The following is a 7,540-nucleotide window of genomic DNA, read 5'->3' on the forward strand; positions in this document are numbered from 1 at the left end:
TGAGAATTTCCCCAGCATTCATATTTACATGTGGAATTTATGATGGAACACCCCATAGATATCTAAATTTATTATATATTGTCAAATCATTCTTCAGAAAATATCACAGTTCCAAATCCCAATATTTGTATATGAAAATTTGCTCTCTTCCATAGCTATGATTGTATTCATGTCAACAGATTTTATTTGACATCCATTCTAGTTTTCTATCAATTGTTGTGACAAAACACTCTGACCAATACCAACTTGGGGAGGAAAGGGTTTATCTGGCTTACATCTCCTGGGTCACAGTTTATCACTGAGGGAGACCAAGGTGGGAACACAGGGCAGGAACCTGGAGGCAAGAACTGGAGCACAGGCCATGGAGGAACTCTGCTTACTGGCTTGCTCCCCTGGCCCATGCTCAACCTGCTTTCTTATATAACACAGGACCACCTGCTCAGGGGTGGCAGGGCCCACAGTGGGCTAGGCCCTCCCACATCACTTAACTTTCAAGAAAATGCCCCACAGACATGGACACAGGCCAGTCCAATGTAAGAAATTCCTCAATTGAGGCCCCCTCTACCCAGGTGTGTCAAGTTGACAACTAAGGCTATTCAGCATAGACTCTTTGGAGGTTTGGTTTTATACAAGCAAGAAGTGAAAAAATTGTTTCCTATTTTTACTTAATTTTCATTTTTTTAATTGCCATTTGATTTACTATCTTGTGAATTGTTTCAGTCACCTTGTTTAATTATACTTTAATAGATTCCTTTCTTTGTATTAGTCTGAGTTTCAAATCTCTTTGGTTTGTGGTTTATCTTTATGATCTCTAGTGGCACAAAAATTTAATGTCAGATTTAACAGCTTTTTGCTTATGATTTTCATTCTTTGTGTCTCATTTATTCATAATTTTCTTCCTTCAGTGTAAAGACATAATATAACATTCATATAGTGAATCTGGGTATGAAATATGACACATTTTATTCTTTTTCATAAGAATTGTTAATTAACAATGCTACTTGTCAAGGCACATTTGTGTATATTCTTTCTATAGTCTTTATTCTCTTGCTTTACTTCATTATTTAGCCTTTTATTGACACTGGACGTGGCTGTAGAATTACAATAGTCTTTGCAATAGGGCAGATTTAGAATCTGAGGCAACACTCTACCTATGTCTCTTTCCTACTTAAGTAAGGCAATTTATACTTCCTTAGACATCTTAGGATCAGTTTGCCTATGAAAATGTTTTAGGAGTTTGAAACAGAATGCATTTTATTTATAAACAAATTTGGATAAAAGGAATATCTTTAAATACCAGATCATTGTAACCATAACTATGGTTAAAACCTCATTCACTTTGTCTTGTCATCTTATTTTTTGGCTTCTTCCTTCTTCTTGCAAGAGGTGTCCATTCTACGAATGACCTAGAATTCATTCACCCATTCCATTGTTGATGGGCATTAGATTCTGACAGCTGTTAGTTATTACAAGTAAACAGCCTATGCACATTTTTGCCTGTGACTTTAAGTTGACATAAGTATTCATTTTTTATTGGACATAGACTCAAGTGTCCGGGATATAAAATAATTAACTCTAGTAGATATTGTAACTCTCCCCTTTACTGGAAGTGCAAATTATCATTCTCCCTATCAACAGTAAATAATTCCAAGTTCTCTAAAACCTCATCAATTTTGGCATTATCTTTATTTTAAATTCCAAATATTCTGGTGTATGTTCTTACATTTCATTGTGATTTTAATTTGTTTTTTCTTTGAGGATTAATGATGGTGAATACCCCAACAAACATATATTAGTGATTTTAATATCATCTTCTATGAAGTATGCATTCAGATCTTTAGAAAATTTTAGAAAATTCTGCATTTTTTCCTTTTTATATACTTTGGTATGCATTTCTTATTTATCCTGGAACAAGATCCAACAAAATGATTTCATTTGTCTTGGGAAGAGGAAATGGAAGGATCAGGCTTTAGAGATCAATAGACCTGTATTCACATTTTAACTCTGATGTGTATAATTTTCCATTTTTACCACCCATAGGAAAGAATAATTTCACCTGTTTCACAGTACTGAGATTCAATGAAATGTCTGGGAAAAAGTAAAAAAATATTGTCTAAGACACAGGACTTGGAGCAATGGAGCTAGAACTAACCTGCAAACCAGCTCCCTAAAGGCTAACTCTTCATAGCTTTGGAGAAAACTATGCAAGCTACCATCAATCGATGGTCCAACCCCAGTTTAAGGCTGTTGGATAAGCATGTCCTCCGAAGAACCAGCAACAGATGGATGTCTTCTTCCCTTTCCCCGATGATGTCAAACTGTTTGAACACTAAGATTCTCCGTAGGAAGGAAGGGAAACAGTCAACCCTCCCCCACAAAAAGCAAGAGAGGAAGGGGGCACTTTGCCATCTTGGATGATAGGCTAGCAGCCACAGATCTGGAAGGCTCAGCTGAGATGTAGGGAAAAAAGCCCATGGGTGTCTACACCTTTGAAAGTAATACCTCCCTGACATCATGTGCTCAGTTAGCAAGCCCAAATAAATATCTTTATTCCCTAAACTGTAGTTTGGAGGAAGATTGTGTCAGTTGGTACGGATGGTGGAAAGAGAAAGCTTAGAGTGTGCTGGTCTCCCAGAAGTAAATTTGACTTACAAAGGCCTAATAACCACAACTGGCACAGCAAATTATATTGGGACAGTAGTGGCACATTTATCTTGGCGGTAATCAAAAACTATTTAATTGGACCTAATGCCCACTCAATGGGAGGGCACTCATGTGTTATACTGTAAACATAGTCAAATACACATGGCTTGAGAGTTCATAGATCTTAGAGAAAAACCAAGGTTGTCACATGCCTAGGCAAATGTAATTTCTTGCTATGTACTAATATTAATCCTTATATTTACAGGCAAGTATGCCAGACAAATGGATATTATTAGAGTTCCACAATTGGTCACACACACAGATTAAGTGTCTCTGAAACGGTAAACCCTAAGTGACACATCTATAATGGAACCTAGAAACCTAAGACTCCCAGAACATAGTGGAACAAGGGATAGAGAAAATACTAATGCATCTCTCAAGTCTTATCAATGCAGTTCCCTCATGCAGCAGAGGGCAATGAACCTAGGGCTCAGGGACCATTAAGGAAGAGGGGGTAGAAAGATTCCAAGAACCAGGGGAGGAGGTGCATAACCATATGGAAATAGAGTCTTATAGGTACCTTGCTCATGTGAACTTACAGCAATGGAATCAGCATGCATAAGACCCATGAAAACTCAAACAGACAAAAACCCAGCATAGAACTGGGGAAATGGGCAGCAGGCCCCAATCTTAGCCAAAGAACTATTGGGCAGTTGATTACTGCTGGGTGAGGAAATGCTTATCTTCTTTAAGGGAGTGAATCTAGATAGGCTGACTAGACCCCAGTGGATAAACTTGCACTGAGAGACATCACACTAACTTGACTTGATAGGCTTTAGCATAAATGACAGAATGAATGCTATCTAGTGGGAAGGCCTATGGGAGGGTGCCAGTGGGGAAGGGGTTATAAAGGTAATTAAGATGGGTATGAAATACACAAAAATTCAATTAAAATATATGATAAAAAGAATTTAAAAAAAAACTGTTGTCTAGCTTTGTCTTCTCAGCATCAAACATTATTAAAGATGATAACCCCAATAATTCTGAGGTAGGACCATAAGAAGATAACAAGTGATAGGATAAAATGTTGAGTTGATGTGGAGGGGAATGGAAGCTCATGGAAAGTGACCACAGATGATGGTAATGGTCTGTAGTAGTTTGAAATTCCAAAATACCAGTAACAGGTCAGAGAAACTGCTATAAATATTTCATTAATTTATTCAGTCATTATTTGGGCCTGGGGTGAACCTATATTTTGAGGGCTTTTTAACCAGTTAAAGTTCTTACCCTCTGTGATAGTTCAATATCTCCTGAATATATATTAGTAGAGATGCCCTTTATTATCATACAAATTAATCAATGAAATAGGGGTTTCAAAGTCAAATGCACTTTATTTTGATATTACATAAATGCAACAAATTCTACACAGTACTATTCCTCTAGGCCTTGACTATGCAATGAAAATTGCAGATCTGTAAGAACTGAGTACAATAAGTACTAAGTACAATAAGTAGCATTTGGAAAATTATTTTTCTTCAGAACTCATATATTAAGGAGTGGCAGCTCTATTTTGCAAAAGACAATTTGAAAAATGATCAGTAAAGCTTTAAGTCAGATTGAATAAACAGATTTATAAATAATACTAAGGGCTGGTCTGTAGTTGGATTGCATTAATTTATAATAGATCTAATTGTGAGACCTTATATGATTCCCCTTGGCACGATCCTGTAGCTTAGTAGTAGACCTGGAGAGAATGAGTTAGCTGGTCTGTTTTTGGGAAGTTGGTATGGTGATACACTGAGGGCTTGGGGATCCTGTAGGCACATGGGACAGAGATAAAACAGGAAAGTCTGTGTTCCAGACTGAAAGAAGGACAAAGTGAAATCAAAAGAGAGAATGATGAGAGAGAGAGAGAGATAGAGAGAGAGAGAGAGAGAGAGAGAGAATAGTGTGTGTTGCTTAAAAATGAGGAACTAAGAAGGACTGTAGTCAGAGAAACTTCAGGTTTCAAAACGTTAGATGTGAAAACTTCTGGTGCTAGAATTGCTTAAGAACTAACCTTGGTTTTATTGCTAAGGTAGAATAAAGATGAGATTCTTTAGAAAAAAGAATTATGGGTCTGGGGTTCTTAATGGACCATTCTTTGGAAATTTAAGTTAGACTTCTGGAAAACAATTAGAGAGAAAAAGTTAATCATTGCACACATGATTTATAAATGTTGTTTAGAAACATGGAAATTGTTAGAAATGTCATTTTAAGAAGTTAATATGTGGGCTCCAGGACCAGGCTTCCATGTTGGCTCACAGGGTCCTGGACATCCTCCTCCCATAACCTCTCCTTGCCACCTGACCACTGAAGACTGCCTGAAAACGCCTGACTCAGCCTTCAGGGTGATCTTGCCTAATTGCACCATGCCCATCCCCCCACCTCACACTTTGGGATCATTTTCAGTCCTCCCACTGCTCCAAGGCTGGGCTTCTATGTTGGCTAGTAGGGGCCTGGATTTCCTCGTCCAGTATCTTCTCCTACCTGTGTAGACCTTTTGAGACTGCCTGAGAGCACCTGACTCAGGGACTCCTGGGTGAGCTGGCCAAATCTACGTGCCCATTCCTCTGTTTTAGGAGCACTGGCTCCCACTGCTCCAGGGTTTAGGCTTCCCTGCTGACTAGTAGGGGCCAGCACATCTTTTGCCCATCCCCTCTCCTTGGACCTTGCCACTATCCACCTGAGGCTACAGAAGTGCTCCCAAGTAGCCCGGGAAGTTTTGCGTTTTGCCTAAATATAGACCCAAAGTATGTGGACAATTTATTTTTGGTAAAACTACTAAGCTATTTCAGTGAGAAAGGGTTTTCAACAAATGATACTAGAAAATGGAAATAATCATATAGAAAAATAAACATTGTGTCATAGTAAAAATTAACTCTGAGTCATAGAGAAAAACAAAAGTTATAGTTATAAAAGATATAGAAGAAAATAACACAGTAGATCATTGTGTCATAAACAGGCAGAGGACCTGAGAAGATGGAGGATGACACTCATACATGGACTGCTAGAATCTTTGAGGAATAAGACCGAGGCATTTGGAGAGCAGCTATCCTGTGAAGTGAGTGATGGTGGGAAAATATTGTTTCAGTATCAAAGAAAGAAAGGCAATTTTTCAGAACAAGAGAGCCCAAGTATGTTAGTGAGGGCTCAGCCCTAATTAAGGAATGCTCTCTTTCCAGTGTAACTCCACTACAGCAAAGCAAAATCACAGACAAAAAGAGCCTCAGAAAATTCACACTGTACTTTCATCACATAATGCCATTGGAGGCAGCTGAGAGTTAGTTCTTGGAAAATCCTCTCCTACATGGAGCAGTAGAAAGAAGTCATCTTAAAAATATCATGCTACTGATTTAGCAGTGAGAGCAAATAAGAAGCACTGGTCGTTCCCTGTACATCTTGCTAGCTCACCCTAGGAATCAACAGCAAAGTCACAGAGCTATATCCTGGGATTGAACTTGCAGAATACCCCTAAGCAGAGGGAATAACTTTTGAGTCAGAACTGTTCAGTTTTGGATGAGGTTGAAATCAATCTGAACTGACCAGGGAATGTTCTCCTCACTGGCTAGCATTCATAGGGCCAGGAAATGCTATACAGGACACTGGGAGAAAAAAGACACCAATAGTCTTAGCCAGTGCTGGACCCTGCATGCTACAACACCAACCTTCCAGGGAAGATGTACTGGTACAATAGTAATATTATCATTATGGAGTAGCTAACCATATCTGTATCTGATTGGCTACAAAGCCTGCTCTGGAAGAGAGAATTCATGTCTGGTACTATAATCCTCATCAAAAGTCCATGGTTGGGGAGGTCATAGGCCCTAGGGTAGAATCTATGGGGTTTATTTTTTCTAAATGGTCATGTGTCAAACTGCCTTCTAAATATTCATGTTTATACTCAAAGGCCTGAGTAGTTTTCCACCTTGCTCAGAAAAGTTTTAATTTGTAGCGGAGGCAGTAAGTGCAGAGACTTATAACTGGACAAAGTGATGAGAATAAGTGACTGTGAGAGCTTAGACCTAAATGGACATCTTTATCAACTCTCTACCCCCTTGCAGAGACTTGGAGAACATCAAAGAAGAGCTGACAGAAGGAACATGAGAGCCAGAGGATGGGGAGGAGTGTTGTGAAACGTTGCCTTCTGGATATAATATGGCCATTTCACGTATGAGTTCATAGCACTTGTGGTTACCTGCACAATATCCAGCCAGTCAATATTCTTGCATAGATGGGGGAAAAACCCAAGAAGCCCCACCTCTAATTGAGAAGCTATTGATAGGTGGTAACTGCTGGAGGAGGGAGAATCATTCTTTGTTGGTGTAGACACTGGTAGGTTGCCCATGCTCCATTGGATAGCTCTATGAGACCCATGCACACATGGGCACTCCTAAATGGACTTGATGAGTTATAAGAAGGGTAAAGAGGAGGAGGAGGAAGAAGAGGAGGAGATGAAGTCAAGAGATCAACACATGTAGAAGAATGAAACAAGATTTGCATCTCTCACGTTATACAAAAATTAATCCAAAATATATCAAAAGGCTTAATATAAGGCTGGAAACTACAACCCTATTACAGAAAAATATAGAAAAAACACTTTAAGATACAGACATACGCAAGGACTTTCTGAAAAAGACTTTAGTAAATCAGGAAATAAAATTAATGCTTCACAAATGGGGTCACAATCAAACGAAAATGAAAAAACCCAAAACAAATAAAATAATAGAGAGAGAGAGAGAGAGAGAGAGAGAGAGAGAGAGAGAGAGTGAGAGAAGAAGCCTGAACCTCACCTTGGTGTCCATGTTGTCCTTTCCTCGGCTCTGCTGGTCAGAGTCGTGGCTTGCGGCATGAGGAA

Source organism: Nannospalax galili, unplaced genomic scaffold (assembly GCF_000622305.1).
Source record: "Nannospalax galili isolate Female #2095 unplaced genomic scaffold, S.galili_v1.0 scaffold284, whole genome shotgun sequence".
Classification (NCBI taxonomy): Eukaryota; Metazoa; Chordata; class Mammalia; order Rodentia; family Spalacidae; genus Nannospalax; species Nannospalax galili.